The following is an 18,934-nucleotide window of genomic DNA, read 5'->3' on the forward strand; positions in this document are numbered from 1 at the left end:
CTCATCCTGGCTTTGCCACTCACTCACTGTGTGATGCTGGGCAACTCACGTCCCCGCCCCGTGCCTCAGTTTCCCCATGTACCAAAAAGGGATGATACTGACCCTTCTGTACCTCCCAGGGATGAGGAAGGTTACTTAGTTAATGTTTGTAAAGAGAAAAGAGGCGACAAAACTAATCTGACACAATGACGGCACCAAGAGTGGAATTATAAAGCACCTAAAAATCCAAACAAATATATATGTATCACAATATTTGCCAACCCAAAATTCAGTTATGGTGCTTCTAAAAAAACCCACATTGAACACTGTCCATCGCATACGCGTTTCATTTGAATAATACATTTGTTGAGTCAGATCCGCAGCCGCTGGAAATCAGAATACTTCATTCAAGTCAATGGAGCTGTCGATTTATAGCAGCTGAAGATCTGGCCCATAAAACCCAACACATTTTAAGCCCAAAGTTTACTTGCTTTAGAAGTTGGGACTCTTAACTAATTTCACAATCATTGGTTTCCTCCAATACTTGAGCTATGAAGAAAGATGGAGAAAGAAGTTCACAAAGCTAAGATTACAGGCTTGATGGTCATCAATCAATATCACAATATACTTCTTAGTCTAGTGGGCAACACAAAGTTTAGCTGTATTCAAAATATCACATTGTGCTCCAATATTACTTAAATCCTCTGTCAAAGATTTACATTTTAATCTACATGCTTGCGCTCAGGGGAGGCTCTAGCTTTTTTGCCACCCCAAGCACGGCAGGCAGGCTGCCTTCGGCGGTGCGCCTGCGGGAGGTCCGCCGGTCCCACAGATTTGGCGTACCCGCCGCCGAATTACCGCCAAATCCACGGGACCGGCCAACCTCCCACAGGCGCGCCGCCGAAGGCAGCCTGACTGCCGCCCTCGCAGTGACCGGCAGGGCACTCCCCGCGGCTTGCCGCCCCAGGTACGCGCTTGGAGCGCTGGTGCCTGGAGCCGCCGCTGCTTGTGCTCCACTGGAGACAGCAGGAAAAATTACAGCTCTTCACATTCATTGCAAAATTTCATTGCACTCTCCAAGGCTCTGGATTTTAGTGGGATGTAAGAGGTACATGATTTTTTGCTGACCCTCAGCCAGGGGGAGAATTGCACCCTGTCATAACTATAAAGGGAAGGGTAACAGCTGTCCTGTGTACAGTACTATAAAATCCCTCCTGGCCAGAGACTCCAAAATCCTTTTCCCTGTAAAGAGTTAAGAAGCTCAGGTAACCTGGCTGGCATCTGACCCAAAGGACCAATAAGGGGACAAGATACTTTCAAATCTTGGGGGGTGGGAGGCTTTTGTTTGTGCTCTTTGTTTGGGAAGTTGTTCGCTCTTGGGACTGAGAGGGACCAGACATCAATCCAGGTTCTCCCCATCTTTCTAAACAAGTCTCTCCTATTTCAAACTTGTAAGTAAATAGCCAGGCAAGGCGTGTTAGTTTTTCTTTGTTTTCTCAACTTGTAAAGGTACCTTTTACTACAGTGTTTATCTTTGTTTGCTATACTTTGAACCTGAGGCTAGAGGGAGGTCCTCTGAGCTCTTTAAGTTTGATTACCCTGTAAAGTTATTTTCCATACTGATTTTACAGAGATGATTTTTACCGTTTTCTTTAATTAAAAGCCTTCTTTTTAAGAACCTGATTGATTTTTCCTTGTTTTTAGATCCAAGGGGGTTGGATCTGTATTCACCAGGAGTTGGTGAAAGGAAGGAGGGGGGATGGTTAATTTCTCCTTGTTTTAAGATCCTAGGGGGGTTGGAACTGTATTCACCAGAAGCTGGTGGGAGAAGGAGGGGGAATGGTTCATTTCTCCCTGCCTTAAGATCCAAGGGGTTTGGATCTGTATTCACCAGGGAATTGGTGAAGAGTTTCTCAAGGCTTCCCAGGGAAGGGAATCTATTTGGGAATGGTGGCAGCGGACCAGATCTAAGCTGGTAGTTAAGCTTAGAAGTCTTCATGCAGGCCCCCACATTTGTACCCTAAAGTTCAAAGTGGGGAAGCAGCCTTAACACACCCCCAAAAGCATTAAAGAACATGTATATGTATCTCCTCATTCCTTCCTAATCCTGGAAAATTTTAAACATTGAAATGGGCAGCGCAAAACCAAAATGATCTGCCATAGTGGGGAAAGGAAATGTTATTCTTCATCCAAGATGGAGAATTATGGAGAATCAACTTGAAGGCAGATTTTAAGGGCCATGTCTCGAGCCCAATTGCTGTCTCTCATGCCAGCTGTGAGGGTGTGGCCACAGAATGGGGATCAGCTTCCCTAAATCTCCAGGAACTGAAGTGGAAATCCCCTACTGTCCATTCTGCACCTGGAGGAAATAATGCCACAGCAAAGAACCTCTCCTTTCCACACTCTGCTGCAGGGACAGCAGGAGTCATTTTTATTGGGCCTATATCTGGGCCTGATCCAAGCCCACTGAAGTTAGTGGGCGACTCCCCTGATTGTGTCCTCTGGGGTCTGTGCGTATGGAGCTCATCTACAGATGAATGGAGGCCTGGAACAGAACCCACTTCCTTTCATTCTCCACTTAAGGAACAAGGGCCCTGTGTGAGATCCTAGAACAGGGTCCCAGAGAGGGATCAGCGGAAGAGACTCCCAGAGGGGGCAAGTCTTTCTAGGGATCTCAGTGATCTCCGGAAGTCCCTGCTGGGTTAATGAAATATAACCTTACCATGCAGCCTTATCAACTCTGGAGTTATTCCCTATCTGCCACAATTTTTTACAGCTGAACTAAAGAATTGAGTGTAAGAGAGAGGTAGGGCACAAGTAGCCCCTGATCAGACAGCTGGATTCCCTCCTGGATTCTGTTAGGATGGCACTTTTCATGCCAGAGCGAGAGAGACATAAAATGAGAGATTCTCAAAGATATTTAGGCTCCTAACTCCCATGGATTTCAGTGGGAGTTAAGTGCCTAAATACCTTTGAGGTTCTGGGCCAAAAAAACGAATTTAATTTGGTGACCCTTTTCAAACAGAATTTAAGCAAAGTGGGTCTCTGTTGGTCAGAGGTAGGACAGCCATGGGGAGTAAGAAAGCCCACTTACTTTTTTCCCCTCCGTAATAGATTAGATCTTGGATCTGAAATCGACTTTAGCCAGCACAATACCCAGCCTCTCCTTCTGTCCAAGTAAAAGCAACTGACACTGAGGGCCAACTGACCCAGTGTTCAAATCACAGCATTGTGAGGTCACACTGCAGCACTTATGTCATTGTTGCCATGAACACGGGTGGGTAATAAAGGAAGGACCAAGGGTTGTTAACCATATAAGCGACATAAAGTATTATGGAGGTGCCTGGTGGCGACTCCAGTTAAGGTTAAGGTTTTGTCTAAAATGGGGCATAAATTCCTGCTTTTCCCTATGAGCAGGTAGTTAACCAGTATGGATTAACCTTTACTCTGACCTTTACTCAGTCAGGGAGTTAGGCTCCTAACTCCCATGGATTTCAGTGGGAGTTAAGTGCCTAAATACCTTTGAGGTTCTGGGCCAAAAAAACGAATTTAATTTGGTGACCCTTTTCAAACAGAATTTAAGCAAAGTGGGTCTCTGTTGGTCAGAGGTAGGACAGCCATGGGGAGTAAGAAAGCCCACTTACTTTTTTCCCCTCCGTAATAGATTCGATCTTGGATCTGAAATCAACTTTAGCCAGCACAATACCCAGCCTCTCCTTCTGTCCAAGTAAAAGCAACTGACACTGAGGGCCAACTGACCCAGTGTTCAAATCACAGCATTGTGAGGTCACACTGCAGCTCTTATGTCATTGTTGCCATGAACACGGGCGGGTAATAAAGGAAAGACCAAGGGTTGTTAACCATATAAGCGACATAAAGTATAATGGAGGTGCCTGGTGGCGACTCCAGTTAAGGTTAAGGTTTTGTCTAAAATGGGGCATAAATTCCTGCTTTTCCCTATGAGCAGGTGGTTAACCAGTATGGATTAACCTTTACTCTGGCCTTTACTCAGACAGGGAGTTAGGCACATAAATACCTGCAAAACTCTGGGCCCAACTGCCACTCAGAACTTCCCCTGAAGATGGTGGCCTCATTGGTTCTAACTGTCGACATTCCTATGCTGCTCATAGACATTGCGGATGCTCCATCCAGATGGATGGTGTACACAATGATACCATCCAAGTAGAAGAAACAACTGCTTAAGTCATTAATCTCTGAGAGGCAGCAGGGCCCTGGGTCATCCCAAAAAGCTGAACTGAACTATAATGACGCAGCCCAATAGTGAAGGTTATCTTTATGCAGAACTTCCGTAAGAGAACCTGGCAATATCCACTGGGCAAATCCAAAGTACTGGATTCCTGAGCACCCCCAAATTGGTCCAGAACATCATCAATCCGTAGGATTGGCGGTGTATGTTTTTTGTAACAGTATTTAGCTGTCTAACAACCCCACAAAAGCAGTGTACTTTATCTTCCCTTGTGACTAGAAAAACTGGTGATGTCCATGAGGTGGCCAAATCACTCTCTTTTTGACCTGTAACAGGTTTTCTACTGTCTTGGCACAGCTGTGCAAGAGGGTCTCTGTTTATGGGGTGTATATCTCGATGTATCGATACAGTGCTGTCAAATGAGCCCATCCCAGCTTGGCGGTAAGTCCTATAATTAAGATGCCTTTGTAACTGGACAACAGGATATTCACATCCTCCAAGGGCACTGTTGTATCAGTCACAGAAGATGAAATTGATACATTGGTGTTAGTGTGTAATTCAGCACAATCTTCATCTCACCCTGATGTTTGATTACGCACATGGAATCGCCATCGGATTCCAGTCTACAAAAATCTACTCCCAAACTGGACCATATCAGTGACCACAAAGGGGTGTCCCCTGCTGAGGCCCCAATATGTACAGTGAGATCTGCCTTGCCTTTAACTGACAATTCTTGGCCCTCAGTTCCGTGGACAGGAAGCTGATGAGGATAGGTCAGGGGGATATTTGCTCCAAGTTCTCAAGTCACTAGAGAAACAGCAGCTCCCATAGCCACTAAACCAGGCAGCAGCTGTCTGATTCACAGTGACCCATACAACACCAGCAACAGAGGTAATGCTACTTCAGTAAATGGCCTTTGCTCTGCTTCAGTTAGTCCCTAGTCTATTCTGATTCACCAGACCGAGGCTAAAACGAAGTCCATCCTGTCGTGTGGACAGAATTGGATCTGAAATGGGCTCCCAGAGTTCATTTACTCAAGGCTGCAGGAATAAAAGCTATGCTCAGCAATAATTAGAGATGCTAATAAGGAGCTATCTGAGTGAAAGACAAATGTCACTCCCAAGGGGGGGGGGGCGGGAGGGTGAGTGTGTCCTGGGAGGCAGCTGTTGCAGGCACCTTGTGCAGGGCCGGCTCTAACTTTTTTGCCGCCTCAGGCAAAAAAAAAAAGAGCACCGCCGCCGAAACCCCTGCCCCCAGGGCCGAGTGGGGCAGAGTCCCCGTCCCAGAGCTCCCCACCCCATGGGGAGTGACAGGCGCCTTGGAGGCTGAGAGGAGAAGCTGAGGAGAGGCTGGGCCAGGAGAATGGGCCCCTCTCTCAGCCCTGGGATCGGCCCCTCCAGGCCCTAGTGGGGACGTGGGACTGGCCGGGTGTGAGGGGAGCCGGGGCTGGCCCTGTCCGGGCTGGGTTTTCTCTCTGGATGGAGAGAGGCCCCCAGTCCCCAGGCCGGCCCTAAATTCCCTGGGCAGTAGAGGTCATGGCCCCGTTAGCCCTGCCTATGGTCCAGCTTTCACCCGCTCCCCGTCTGGCTCTGGGGGGCAGGAACTTAGGGCTGACGAGGGGGAGGAATAAACGCACGTCTCTGCAGGGGCGAGAAGGCGACGTCACCTCATCCAGCGCCCGAGTCCCCTGAACTGGAAAAGAGAATCCGGGATTTCCCGCGAGAGAACAATCTCCAGGAGGCTGTTACGGGATTCCTGGGTAAGGGGCGCTGCTGGGGGTTTGTCTCTCGTTGTATTGGAGCAGGGCAGGGGAAGGGATTTGGCCCAGCAGGTTGGGCTCATATTACTCGTGGATCAGCGCTTAATTCAGAGCACTGTGACTGCCCAGCTCAGAGGGGCCCAGATCCTGGGAGAGCCCTGGGGGTCCCAGCTTCCCTGGCTGCTCAGCATCTGCAGTGAGAGAGGATGGATCCCGCACTTCTCTCCTATGCGCTGTTAGCTGTCGTGAGGACATTGCACATGGCAGTACAGTTACTCGCAAAGTTACACAGAATAAAAACATTGTCCCATTAGAAACCTTCGCCTTTATTTATTTATTTATTGTTAAAAGGTAAAACCTCACAACTGTGTGGAGCTCCAGCCCTCATTGTCCAAGCTGTGAGTGTGGGGGGGAGTGATGGGGAAACTGAGGAGCACTGTGAATAGATTTTATAAATGTGATATATGCCATCATGTGCCAGCAATGCCCCTCTGCCATGTACATCGGCCAAACCGGACAGTCTCTCTGCAAAAGAATAAATGGACACAAATCTGACATCAGGAATCATAACATTCAAAAAACAGTCAGAGAGCACTTCAACCTCCCTGGACACTCAATAAAAGATTTAAAGTGGCAATTCTTCAACAAAAAAACTTCAAAAATAGACTCCAGCAAGAAACGGCAGAACTGGAATTCATTTGCAAACTGGACACCATCACATTAGGCCTGAATGAAGACTGGGAGTGGATGAGTCATTACAAGAACTAAAAAAAAAAACGAATTTCCCCATGCTAATTTGCCCCTACTATTACTCACACCTTCTTGTCAACTGTTTGACATAAGCCACCCTGATTACCACTACAAAAGTGATTTTTCATCCTGTTGATGATAACCCACTTTAATTGATTTGTCTAGACCTCCCCACTTGGTAAGGCAACTCCCATCTTTTCATGTACTGCTCTATAGATCTTCCTACTGTATTTTCCACTCCATGCATCTGACCAAGTGGGTTCTAGCCCACGAAAGCTTATGCCCAAATAAATTTGTTAGTCTCTAAGGTGCCACAAGGGCTCCTCCTTGTTTTTGCTGATACAGACTAACACGGCTACCACTCTGAAAACTATAACTTATGTCACTCAGGGGTAAATAACCCACACCCCTGAGCGATGTAAGACAGCACTGTGTCAGCAGGAGAGCGGCTCCTGCCTCTCATGGAGGTGGCGTTATTATGCTGGCGGCAGAGCTCTCTCCCACCGGCATAGAGCGTCTTCACCTGACACCCTACAGTGGCGCAGCTGCATCAGCCCAGCCATGCCGCTGTCGTGCGTCGAGTGTAGACTAGCCCGAACTGAAGAGTTTGGCACCTGTTTTCTTTACACTTGGCCGTGGAATTGGCCCCACCCTTGGAAATGCCCCACTGAACATGCTGTGAGGGCTCATGGACTTTTTCCTTTGTTTACCGGCTAGTCCCCAACTAGCTGGAGTCAGTGGACAGCTGCTCCACCCTTCTGGCAGGAACCAAACCAATACTGGCTACTACTGTTTAAAAGGAACAGCAAGAGAAGCACGGGGGGTGAGGTGGGGAATTACATATAATTTTCAACTTAGACCTTTAACCTCAGTTCCTGTCTGTGGCTCTTGGGCATTTCCCGTGAGTCTGTCGGACCAAAGCCCTGTGAGTCACGCCCCTGCTGGGAGAGGACTCGTAGCCTGTGCTCTTCTGGTCAAGAATCCCACTCAGGGAAGGCTCCAGACACTCGTCCCGTCTCTGTCTCTCCTTGGTTCTTTCCCCTCTCTAGGCTGGTCTGTGAAATTTCCAAACAGGCTAAGGGCCTCTCTGCCCACAGATTGACCCTGCAATATAAAATCCGTTTGAATTCGCACCTTTGGCTAAGGTACAAGACTCTTGTGTCAGTTAAGATAATTTGGTTTCAGTTTAGCTTGTCAGTAATAACCCCCCACGTGTGATCTGGTGGGGGAGGTGTGTGACCTTAACCCTGCAGTTCCTTGTTGAGTGTTTGGGTTTCTGTTTTGCTGAGCGTGTTTCCCGGCTTTCAGAGGTACCCAGGGACAGATGTTACTCTCGTCGATCTGGTCGGAACCACGATGAGACCCGCACCGCGCACAGGCCGCCGCTCAGATGGAGAAAAGCCTCATTCGCACAGGAGTCAGTCCTTTTAGATGTCAAGGCGGGGGAAAGTGAACTATTCCAAATGGCCATGCCAAACAAGTCTGAGGTAAATCTGAGGTAATAGAACCTTCAGGGATTTGGGCGGGAAAACAGATGGAATGTCCGGAGCCCAAAGGTGGGAAAATCCAGTTCTAACCAGTTGGGGCGAGTTGAGGTAAACAAGGATTGAATCCTAAAGTCACATGTCACAAACTCCATTTTGTATTTCTTACTTTTAATTATCCCAACAACATGGGGGGACACCCAGTTTTCTCCCTGCTTCCTGCCCATGGAGGAATGTTTGAGGGGGAGGTGAGGGTTAAAAACACAAAGAACCAGGTGCTCTGGGTGTCCAGTCACTTTCCCCACCTGGGCTGTGCTGCCCTCCTGCTCTCCCCTTATGCAGCCCACCTGGAGAAACTGACCTGGATGTACGGGAGCGCCTGGCATTGCAGCTTGCTCCTCCCCTCCCAGCCCCCTCAAGGGGCACGAAGGAATGTTCGAGGGGAGCTGAGCAGCAACGCCAGGTCGGGTGCTCAGAGTGTCCAGTTCAGTTTCCCCACGTGGGCGCAGAGTGGGGTGCAGAAGGGATTGGTGGCGAAGGGGCACCAGGAAGGGTTTGGGAGAAGGGACGCAGTGATTCAGAGCATTTTTCAGCTGCACTCTCTGTGCTGAAAACGCTGTTCAGCACTAGGTGCTGTCCAATATCAATGGTGCTGAGCTGTCACCATTAGCTGAAGCAGGGAGAGATGGAGATTTGAGCTTATGTAAATTAGTGAAATTGGAGTGGTGACAGTGAAACATCATGATAAGGTGCATATAAATATGTAATATGTTTGGTAATTATAAAGATTTTAATAGTTAATAAAGATAGTTTTACGCGGTCACAGTTAGGGAAAATAAAATGACGGCTGCAAGGAATCAGAGCTGTGAAAACCAAAATGGAGGCCTTAGAATGGTTTGACCAATGGCAAACAGGTAGACTGGGGTGAAATAAAGGTCACTTCAACTCCTGAAGGGAGGGGGTCAGTCAGGTGGAACACAGGTCTTCAAATAGGTCTGGCTCTAAAGGCACAGGTTTTCAGTCAGATCCAGATTATAAAAGGCTTGAAGCTGATTGGTGGGTTAACTGTATATAAGGCAGAGCTGACAGGCTTCAGTCAGTCTGTGTCACACAAGTGGAAGGCTCTGGAGTGAGTGAGAAGAACAGCAGAGGAGTCGTTGGAGGAGAAGATTAAGAAGAATATCTAAAAGAACTAAAACACTTGAAGAAGCAAAGCTGATACCAGCTGCAGGAGACCGAACAGAAAGACCTAGACAGAGCAAAGGAAAAGAAGACATCAGAGAAAGTAAGCATGATGATTTTAGTAGAAGACTGTAATTGAAGCGTGTATTTGTATGAGAGTTCATAAAGCTGGATGTTTGTGTATGTGTGTGTTCATTGTTTATTATGTTTGAAAGCACTGCTGTCAGCATTCTGCATGTGACTGGCCATTGCATACAGAGTGTAATAACTTAAAACTGTGTTTAATTGTATAGTAGCATAATATTGGGTATTTGGATATGCATATAGGCTATTAGAATTTGTTTGTATTCTAATATATACTTGTTATGTTAAAAGGTTTATGGTTTATTCTTTTAGTATTAGGGAATATTTATATATTTAATATACATTTTATATTTATTGTATTAGGGAATATTTTGTGTTAAATAAATTATTTTGTTTTCAAAGAAATTACTGCCTGTGTGTTAATCCTTTAGAATGGAAGGCTGTATCCGTGTTCTCCTAAGGGTTAACAAAGCTAGTCTGTTCTAGGGAGTCCTCTGCAGGTCAGAGACAAACTCCCTGGTATAAGTCAGGCAATTCCTCTAGGGCAGGCCACCTCCTGTTACATACCAAAATGAACAAAACTGTGTACAACTAGGTTATTAGGGTAGGAAGGCCATTGTGGGATGCCTTATGGCTGAATTTTGGGGTAACAGCAGGAGGGGTTGTGGAGAAGAGGTGCAGCAGGGGTTATTCATTATTCTTCTTGTATATTTTACAAATAATTTCACATACATCTCAGATTAGATGCCTGAAATCATGCTCAGCAGTGCCTACCATCTCTCAGCTTCTCTACACTATGTTAATATGGGTCTCTCTCCCCCTCCATCTGCCTGGGTTCTCGCCTTCCTTTACTTTATTCTTGGGAGCATGCAGAAACCTATCAGCAGGAGCCAAAGGTTTGATCCTGAAAACTTTTCTCACCAAGGAGTACTTAATCAGACACTTAATCCTATTGAACTCATGAAGGTTGAAGGATCTGTCCCCAGGTCCTGCTGTAGCTTAGCAATTCAAAGTTTTGGAGCCGCACTATATTTGTGTTGATTTATTTGCAAACATTTTAATGTTTTGCTGCTGTCATGAGGAATAAAGAATTATTCCATGTACAGTCTTTGTATCCTGAAGTAAAATCACATGTGGCAGACTCCTGTTGGCTATATATAGCACATGTTGTGAGAGAGAAAGCATATTTTCTTGCTGATTCTGAGACAGACATTGCAGAAGTGTAATGTTGTTAAAGCTAGAATGTATGGGGTTTGCACAGGAGGAATTTCCCTACAAATTAATTCCTAACAGAGATAATTTCTTCAGCATAAGTACTGGAATCAACTTTTGCAATATTGATTAGCCTAAACAAATTATTAGTTTTTGTAAAGACTGTTTAATAGCAGATAATGTATGTCCAACTCCAAAATGTATACTGTGACCGTGCACCCCATAAGGTTTATGGAAATATGCTTATGAATGTATATATGACATAACTGGAATATGGTTTATGCTACATATGCCATATCTATGTAAAGGTTATGATCTACTGAATCCATTCCTCCTATTTGCATGCATACATCATTTTTGTGTTCAAAGTTATGAATATTGGCTGTTTACTTGCTTGATTTCTAAGTAGCCTTAGTAAAGCATTTGGTCAGCTTCTTGAGAAAGGAATGTGCAAGTTAAGTGCCAAATCAAGAAGCACTTAACGGATAATGGATCTTGGAAGGCTCCACTCCACATAAGAAGTCTACTTGAGGACGTTCAAGGCAGCATGTGAACCATGGCTGCTACCTGTAAGTTCTGAGTCATTCATGGACATGTGACTTGCCCATGTGACTCCAAAACTCCATCTTGGAACTGAACTTTGCAAAGGAGAGAGGAGGGAGTCTCCACCAACAAGAAAATCTATTTAAACCCCTGGAAGACCCCTCCATTTTGTCTTCAGCTCGCTAAAGAGAGAGCCTCTCCCCCCGGCCCCCCCAAGGATACCTGAAAGAAACTGTAACAAAGGACAGTAACTACAGGTGGTGTGAGTGATTGCTGGACCAAGACTAGAAGGAGACTAGTCTGTAAAAGGAAGCTTACTGGAATTCCTCTGATGGTGAGGTTTTTATCTGCATTCAGTTTTCTTACTGTATTAGACATAGACTTGCGTGTTCTATTTTATTTTGCTTGGCAATGTACTTTATTCTGTCTGCTATTACTTGGAACCACTTAAATCCTACTTTCTGTATTTAATAAAATCACTTTTTACTTATTAATTAACCCAGAGTATGTATTAATACCTGGGGGGGGGCAAACAGCTGTGATACGCTTTATTCAGGGTAAAACGGATTTATTTGGGGTTTGGACCCCACTGGGAATTGTGCATTTGAGTGTTAAAGACAGGAACACTTCTTAAGCTGCTTTCAGTTTAAGCCCGCCGCTGTTAGGGGATGTGGTTCAGACCTGGGTCTGGGTTTGCAGCAGGCTAGCGGGTCTGGCTCAAACCGGGCAGGGCACTGAAGTCCCAAGCTGCGAGGCCAAGAAAGCAGGGGCAGAAGTAGTCTTGGCACATCAGCTGGCAGCCCCCAGGGGGCTTCTGTGATCCAACCTGTCACATATAACCTTTATGCCACAGTTTTGCACTTGTTTATATATTATTGCTTTTTATTTTTAGTGAACATAGAAGTTGCTAACAGGGCCAGCCCTAGACCAAATGGCAAGGCACGTGAGGACTGTTTTCAGCACCGCCCCCTCCATTTCTTAAAACTTTGGAATACCTTATTTTTATTACATTTGTAGCCCATTTCACAACTTTGATGAACAATTTAGATGCATGATTTATTCCTGTCATATAAGACAATAAATGTGCATGTTAGGATCCATTAATCTGTATTTATTCATGCCATATATAAGCCAATAAAAAATCATTTCCTCTGAGCTTATAGAAACTTTTTAATTTTAAGAATAACTGAAATGTACTAACATGAAGAAATTGAACTGTGCACCAACATTGGGTGGACCAGTATTAAACAGTGTTACAGTAGGTGCAGCCTTAGAATGTTAATGCTCGTCCTTCAGTTCAAAAGGTCGCTTTTCTTGCCTTTGCCCTCGCAAAGTGAAGCACAGCATCAGAGAGATCCAAAGACTGGCCAATGGCATTTTCAAGCGATAAAACAGCAAGTGATGTCATCTCTCGTTGGCCACGTCGATCGAAGATATGTTTTGATGAGCCTGAGCTCCGAAAAGCTGCACTCGCCACTTGCAATTGTGACCGGCAATGTGAGCAGAACGGTCAAAGGTATCCACACATTGGAAAAGCGTCCTTCAGCTCTGCATCATGAATTAATTGGAAATCTTGGAGTGGAGAATGCTTCCTGTGTTGCAAAATGTGACGGATGTTGTCCAGTTTGACATTGAGGTCTTTATCATTGATGTCCGAACATTCCCCATGTGTCAGCGTCCCGTGAAGGTCCATACTATTGTTCAAGAGTGTTTTCCTGTCTGCTGGAAGCTTACTAAGGTAATACAAAAACAGTATTTCTTTCATATTGTTGCATAAATAGAGGTTCGATAGATATCTCTGGCGTCTCATTAAATATGTCCTTTATTAGTTGATACTTACAGTCTTCAAGTCTTAGAGCACAAGTACACTTTCACAATTACACAATCAAACAAGGTTCACAATATCGCAGCTGGGCTCACTTCACTTCGTTCTTCTTTCTCACTGACTGGTGACATCTCACCCCTTATATACCTGCGATGGCATAGCTGACAATATTCTAGGAGGATCAAGGAAAATGTAGTTCTCAGAAAGTCTGCAAGTTTTCATGAGATTCTACAAAGGTCCAGAAAATTCTAGGCTAATGAAAAATGAATCCATATTTGGAATACCTGAAACATTTTACTTCAAACATTCTATTTTCCCTTTTGTGGCAACAAAAATAGCACCCCGAGCCTGGCATCCCAGTCGCCTGGCCCTAAATCCAACCCTGGTTGCTAAATTATGCAATTCTAACAACAGAATCCTGGCGAAGCAAGTGCTGTGTGTTCTGTATTCTAGTTGACTGGCTATTGCAAATGTTTTTTTAAGCCTTAATCTCTTGAGCCTCTATTTCCATAGCTATGCATTATGGAAATTCCTGTACTAGATGATGCAGTGTCCATCCTATTTTACTGTAATGTGTGAAAGAGATTACTTACCCCTACTTTAAAAAAAAAATTACAAAAACAAAACCGGTACACTAAGTCTTTATCCGGTTTGTTTGAAAATATTAATTTGGCAATAACAAACTAGCACGAAGGAAAGCCGATCTATAAATGATTCTTTCTCATGGCATTGTATTAAACCAGCCAAACCGAGCAGATATGAGACAAGCTCTAGCTCTTTTATGATGTACAGACAGATCTGTTGTTCAGTATAGCAGTTGGGAGTGTATTTGGGGGGGGGGGGCTCACCTCGTGTATTGTGACAAATTTCTTGTAACTTAATGGTTCTCTGTACTTTTATTTTATTTTTTATTTTGCCTTCAGGGCTGGGTGGCTGGAAGGCAGTGGCACAGTATATGGTGTATTGCCACTCTTACTTCTGCTGCTAGGAGTGCTGCCTTCACAGTGGGGCACCCCCCAGCCAGCACTCAACTGGTGGTGGGGCTGAGCCCCAACATCTCTTTCAATACACTGGGGTATGTACAGGGTGGCCCTTGGAGGCCAGGAGAATGGGGGGAGAGGCATGGGGGCCGTTTCCCCTAAAGCTGGCCCTGACTGCACTAGCCTGTGCAGTACTGAGCAGCCGCCTTGCCCCACGAGACCCCCCCTGAAGCCGCAGGACAGCTCCACCCCGGCATGGCCCATGCGCCAACGGCGAGCTTCCCTACTGGGAGGCCACACCCCAGGGACTGCACAGGCAGAACCGCGCATGCCCAGTTGAACAGGCAGCGAGGTGTGCATTTTCTCGTCCCCGCGCGGCTGTTTCCGGCGCTCACCTTCCGCGCATGCTCAGTAGGAGACAGGCGCCGGCTGTGGGTAAGCGCGTTTCCGGTCAGTGCCGGGAATGTCCGACCAGGGCCTGGCCGGTGGCGGGGCGGACTCGGGGCTGGATGCGGCCCTGGGCAAAGTGGGGGGCCTCGGATCCGCCCTGCATTCTGAGCAAGTGTATCAGCACAAAGTGCAGCCCTCCCCTTTTGCACCTGGGAGCGGTTTCTGCCATGCAGCGTAGCAAAACGGGAGCGAGAGCACTTTGTGCTGATACAAGGGCAGCTCTCCCCTGCAACCCGGTCCGGACCAGGGACCGGGTTTTGTTGTGCTGGGGAGCTCAGCCACGTGTCCGGCTCACACAGAGCCCAACACCCTGTTCTGAGCAGCAGGGTAAGGGGGCCAGGGGGCAGGAGAAGGGGCAGGGAGGTTCTGGAGGGGGCAGTCAAGAAACGGGGGGGGGCTTTTTGGGGGGAGTGGAGAAAGTTTTGGGCAGTCAGGGTACAGGTAGGGGGTAGGGTCCTGGGGGGCAGTTGGGGAGGTCTTAGGAGGGGGCAGTTAGGGGACAAGGAACAGGGAGTCTTAGGTAGGGGATGGGGTTCTGGAGGGCAGTTAGGAGCAGGGGTCCCAGGAGGGGGCAGTCAGGGGACAAGGAGCGGGGTGGGGGGCTGAGAGTTCTGGGGGGGAGCTGTCAGGGGGCAGGAGTGGGGAGAGGGATCGGAGCAGTCAGGGGACAGGGAGCAGAGGGGTTTAGATGGGTTGGGAGTTCTGGGGGGGGCTGTCAGGGGGCAGGAGTGCGGAGAGGGATCGGAGCAGTCAGGGGACAGGGAGCAGAGGGGTTTAGATGGGTTGGGAGTTCTGGGGGGGCTGTCAGGGGGTGGGGAGTGGTTGGATGGGGCGTGGGAGTCCCAGGGGTCTGTCTGGGGGTGGGGGTGTGGATAAGGGTTGGGGCAGTCAGGGGACAAGAGGCAGGGAGGCTTAGATAGGGAGTGGAGTCCTGGGGGGCAGTTAGGGGCAGGGGTCCCAGGAGGGGGCAGTCAGGGGACAAGGAACGGGGGGAGGGTTGGGGGTTCTGGGGGGGCGGGAAGTGGGAGGGGCAGGGGCGGGGCTAGGGCGGGGCTCCTCCCGTCCTCTTTTTTGCTTGCTGAAATATGGTAACCCTAAACAAAGCGTTACGAGAGACCTCTGAGTGGGAAAATGCATGGGGTTTCAAGTCCTCCATTGCTAAAACCAAAGGATAGATCTTTACAATAAGGAAAGTTCCAAAGGAATGTAAACCGTATCTGGAAGGAGAAGAAACAGATCTAAAGTTCAAATCCTTAGAGGTAATATCTGAGACTAAACTACTTTGGAAAGATCATATATGTAATCCCTTTGGGGTTTAGAGAGCATGGCCCCTTTAAATCTTTTTCCTAGGGGGGAGGGGGAGAGTAAGAAAAAAGGAGGGAAACTCCAGGGGGTGGCACTGGAGCAGAGAGGGAGAGGGAGAGCGGCCTGCAGGCCCTCACAAAGGGAGCAGCAGAGAACCTGCCTGGAGCCTGGGAAGGCCAGGGTGACCAATCGGGGACAGCCCAGGACAGGAGCCAGGAGCAGCACTGTGCCAGGGAGGAATCGCCCGAGAAAGACAGGCCGGATCTGGACCCAGTATCACGGCTGCCCAGAGCTGCATGGGGCTGTAAGTACTGGGGCTTGTGACTCTGCATTGGGAACAAGGAGGGAGGCTGTAGCTAGTTAAGTGTGGAGGTGGTCACTCTGTGTGGCTTTGCAGAGAGCAGCAGAAGAGGGCACCGGAGGGGTTTGTTGGGGGAAAGTTCACTGGCGCCGAAGACGACCAGGAGCACCCAAGCCTCACCACTGGACTGGAACTTTGCTCAGGACTTCTGAACTCTGTGTGCAGACACATTGCTCAGTGTCTGCCCTTCCAGACTGTGCTACCACTGGGCCTGTGGGGCCTTGGTTTGGATGCAACCCTGTTTTACCGCTCCCCTATATTTCCCCTTGTTGTTTTTCTCCTCTCATCCCTCTGTAAATAAATATTTCCCTTTGTTATATCCATTGTTCTTTTCCTGTGGGTGTGGGTGTTCACTCTGAACAGGTGCCCCAGGGTGGAAGGGATTTCTCCTGCTGCATTCCTGCACATGCCATCTGTTAGCCAAAACTGCCTGCAGAGCAGACTCCATCTTGGCCACAGGCGCTAAAGTTACATATAAACTATATTAAAGATAAATATACAGGAAGAGTTAACCTGCTTAAAAGTCTTGAGGGGATTAATTAGGGGGCAGGTACGAAAACACTGCTGATGGTATACAGAATCCCTACTGATTTCCTGCTGGACACCTTCCAAAGCCGATAAGAACACAACTTTAGGTGTGGAATGAAGAGCAGTTTTCCCTCTGTAAATCTCACAGCCTTATATAATAGCAGGTAAGTATCAGATACCCATTTTACAGCTGGAGGGAGACAGGTTCATTGGTGAGAGGCTATGTTGCCCTAGACTCATGGCTGCTCTGTGCTCAGTTCCAGGATGGATGTGCTGAGAAGGTATCTCAGGAGGAAGGCTCTGCAGGTAGCCCTGGAGGCAGTTGCCGCATCCCCAGGCACAATGCGGTCCCTCTGTCCATGATCTCAGGTAGCCTAGGAGGTGGACGTGCCCGACCTTCCTCATCAGGAGGAGAGCAGCTCCCAGAGCAGGTGTCAAGGGGAGAGAAGATACCCAGGTCGAGATTGAGGTGGCCCAAATTCTGGCTGGGCAAGTGGAACCCAGCTTAGGCTGGGAGCTGGGCAACATGTCTCTGGGGCTACTTCTGCTGGAAGGACAGCCCCCAGGAGCCCAGCCCTGTGGCCTAGCAGGAGGCATCACTCTGCCCACTCGCTGGAAACCTCCCCATCTCCTCAGGGCATGAGATGGGAGATTCCTGCTCAGCCAATGTCAGAGGGGACTGTTGCTACTCCTGGAGTCTTCCTAGGGCAGGATGGCTGAGTGCTTCTTCTCTGCATGTGAGGAGACCCCCTGGGCATGCAGAGGAGTAAGGGGCCGTCAACATCAACTGCTCCCTCACTCTGTTAGTGTTACTGAGAGGATCCTAGGCAAGGGGTCTGGCCTGAGCAACACAAGCCCAATGACACCAGCTGAGTTGCACAGCCATCCCCTGCAGCAGGGTATGGGAGGAGCTCCTTGCAAATGGATAGGCACCTCCCTGGGAGGACAGGAGAGTGAAGGGCCCTCTCTGCCATGGGGACCTGGGGCTAAGGTATGTCGGTGAAGGTTAGTGTAGGGCTCTCTGTTCCATGGGGAACTGAAGATGAGGGGTCTATGGAAAGGGCTAATATGGAGCTCTCTCTGCCATGGGTCCCTGAGGCTGAGCGGGTCTGTGGGAGGAGCAGTGTGGGGTGGCCTTTGCCAGGGGAGGGGGAACCATTAAATCTTCTGTTCATGCCACACCTGTCCCTCCTTTTCTCCCCCCGGCAGCAGCAGGAGTCACCCTCTATCCTTGTGTCCCTGATGCAGTGCCCCCCACTAACCAGTCGAAGGAGGACTTTGCCACAGTGGAGGAAGAGGAGGAGGAAGACCTGGCCACAGAGAACAAGGAGGAGCAGGAAGAGGAAGTCCTGGTTACAGAGAAGTAAGAGGAAGTCCTGGAAATGGAAAAGAAGGAAGACCTGGCCATGGAGGAGGACGAGGAAGACCTGGCCCTGGAGGAGGAGGAGGACCTGTCGGCTGAGGAGGAGGTGGACCTGTTTGTGGAAGAGGAGGGTGCCTAACCACGGTGGGGGAGGGGGCAAGGGTAAGAACATAGAGGAGGAGGAGGACCTGGCCATGGAGTAAGAGGTTGACCTTGAAATGGAGATGGGAGACCTCACCATGGAGGAGGAGGAAGACTATAAGGACTTGGCCATAAAGGAGTTAGGAGGACCTGACCATGTGGGAGGAGGAGAAGGACCTGGTGAAGGAGGTAGAGGACCTGGCTGAGGAGGATGTGGAGCACTTGGACAGAGAGGATGTGGAGGACCTGGCCACAGAAGGGGTGGAGGATGAATCCCTGCCCACAGAGGAGGCCATGGAACCAGAGGAGGACCTGACAATGGAGGAAGACAAAGAGGAGTAGGAGTAGCAGTGGCAGCAGCAGCAGGAGGAGGAGAAGGACCTGGCCATGGAAGAAGAAGAAGAAGAAGAGGTCATCATGGAGCATTTTCAGGGTGGAGACAAGGTACAAATATTGCCCAGAAGAGCGAGAAAAGCGTCCATCCTGCTCCTTGTCTCACCCCAGCTCCCTGTGGGGCAGCTTGTCTGGGATGATCTACAGCCCCTAATGGGGACACTTATCCTCTTGGATTTTGGACCACATAGAAAGGGGCATTTTGTCCCACTCAGACTGGGGTCCCCTCCCACCACAGGCCCTGTCCCAACTCCTGACGCTGCCTGTGCTGGAGGAGTCTCTGGTTTCAGGAAAGGGGGGAAGCTTTTCCCAGCCTCTCCCATGGTTGGCTGAGTGATAACTGAGCCTGTCCTGCCCCTTATCCTATCCCAGCTCCCTGTGGCGGAAT

The sequence above is a fragment of the Chrysemys picta genome, chromosome 11, assembly GCF_011386835.1.
Source record: "Chrysemys picta bellii isolate R12L10 chromosome 11, ASM1138683v2, whole genome shotgun sequence".
NCBI classification, from domain to species: domain Eukaryota; kingdom Metazoa; phylum Chordata; order Testudines; family Emydidae; genus Chrysemys; species Chrysemys picta.